The following is a 2,016-nucleotide window of genomic DNA, read 5'->3' as shown; positions in this document are numbered from 1 at the left end:
GATAATAAAATACAAGTTAAAATAATATTTTGTTTGTCATTTAAACGATATAAAAAATTATTTATTTCCTACTTCTTATTTGCAAGCGAAATTTTATTTTTTATTTGGATTTGATTCAAAAACAAATGACAACGCATGAACAAATAACTTTTAGTTTTGCCTTATCTATTCGTTTATCTAGCAAGTTGCTCGAAAGCCTATTTGATTTTGACGCACAAAATTATAAATTGTAATTCACAGTAAAGTTTTGTGATTAAACCGATATGTTTGAGTAAAAATACATTTGTCCAACGACCTATAGATGATGAATGAAAAATAAAATTAATTTAATCATTTTAAGTAATGTATTTAGACTTCTCTAAATAATAAATAATCTATTTTTGTTTTTTATTTGAATTCTCCAATAACAAATGCCCCTTTATTTGAACAATTATTGTAATGAAAATTTATCGAATAACGTCCAATATGATTTGGAAAATATTTATCCGAGACAAACAGTTGATAGCACTCTGTAACATGCTTGCCCGTCACTGGTCCGCCTGCCCGTCACTGGTCCTCGGCTATTTCAACGCCCACTCAACGGCGTGGGGCTCCCGCAGGGCCAACGGAAGGGGGCTCGACGTACAGGACTGGGCGGCCGCACTCGACCTGAAGCTTATGAACCGGGGGTCGTCCAGTACGTGCGTGGCGTGGCGGGGAGAGTCCATAGCGGACCTCACATGGGCAAACCCTGCCGCATCCCGCCGTGTTTCCGGTTGGGAGGTCTCCCCGGAGGAGACCCTCTCGGACCACCTCTTCATCTTCATGGAATTGGCGGTTGGCGGCGTGATAGGCGGCCGTTCGTTGGGTGCGCGCGGGCCTATCGGCCCATCGTGAAGGAGAAGAAGATTCCCGCGGTGGGCGGTGACCCGCCGCGACGAGGACTTCATGGCGGCGGCCGCTATAGCCGTCGCTTGGTTAGAAGAATCCAGGACCGACGAGGACGCGGAAGCGGGAGCGACCTTGCTGAGGCGCGACCCGGCTGAGGCGCGACCTTGCTGAGGCGCGACCCGGCTGAGGCGCGACCAGGCTGAGGAGCGACATGCACGCGATCTGCGATTCGTGTATGCCGCGGTCTGGAGCCCCGCGCCGCGCCTGCGCTGTGTACTGGTGGTCCGAGGAGATAGCTCGTCCCCGCGAGACATGCATCCGCGCCCGGCGCCGGTACATCAGATCCCGCCGTAGGCGGCGGGTGGACGAAGACACGGTGGTTCGTCTGTACGAGGCCTACAGCGAAGCGCGAAGGCTCCTTCAACGAGCCATTAAGGAGGCAAAGAGGCGGGCCTGGGACGAGCTTCTGGCCAGCCTCGACTCTGACCCCTGAGGGCGCCCTTATAAACTGGCATTGAACAAACTCCGTCCATGGGCACCTCCCTTAACGGAGAGCATGGACCCTCGATTCCTGGACGAGGTCGTCGGCACCTTGTTCCCGGGAGTAGCGAACGAGGGAGATGGCAACTCTACCGAAGAGGAGGAGCAGGAGCCTCAACCGCCAGAAGAACCACGTGTCTCCGCGGGAAGGTGGAGCCCGGAATTGAGAGTCACCGAGGAAGAACTGACGGGGCCGTCAGGAGGATCGGAGCGCGGAAAGCACCGGGTCCCGATGGAGTCCCGGCCCGCCTGTTGAAGGACGTCGCCGGCGTCTGGGCCCCGAGACTAATGCGTCTGTTCGACGGATGCCTGTCTCGGGGTGAATTCCCCGCGTCGTGGAAGGAGGGGCGGATGGTCCTGCTGCCGAAGCCGGGGCGCTCCCCGGACTCGCCTTCCGCCTTTCGGCCGGTGTGCCTTTTGGACGAGGCGGGCAAGCTGCTGGAAAGAGTGGTGGCTGCCCGCTTGGAGTCGCATCTGTCCCGGAGTGTGCCCGGACTGCACGACGGCCAGTTCGGTTTTCGGAGATGACGGTCTACGACCGATGCTGTCGCCCGCGTCCGCTCCTTTGTCGAGGGGGCCGAGCGACATGGTTACGTGACGCTGGCC

At 55.0% G+C, this 2,016-nt stretch overlaps 1 long non-coding RNA gene across 1 annotated transcript; it reads right to left on the bottom strand.

The window, feature by feature from the left end:
* Positions 1 to 536: 536 nt before the first annotated feature.
* Positions 537 to 1,345, bottom strand: LOC126874353 (uncharacterized). Its single transcript, XR_007692767.1, has 3 exons — positions 1,066 to 1,345; positions 730 to 1,001; positions 537 to 648 (listed from the first exon to the last, which is right to left on the bottom strand). It is a non-coding gene; the product is annotated as an uncharacterized LOC126874353 (long non-coding RNA).
* Positions 1,346 to 2,016: the final 671 nt, after the last annotated feature.

Source organism: Bombus huntii, chromosome 16 (genome assembly GCF_024542735.1).
Source record: "Bombus huntii isolate Logan2020A chromosome 16, iyBomHunt1.1, whole genome shotgun sequence".
Lineage (NCBI taxonomy): Eukaryota > Metazoa > Arthropoda > Insecta > Hymenoptera > Apidae > Bombus > Bombus huntii.
Note: the sequence above shows the minus strand (reverse complement) of the source record. Positions and strands in the feature narration are given on the sequence as shown.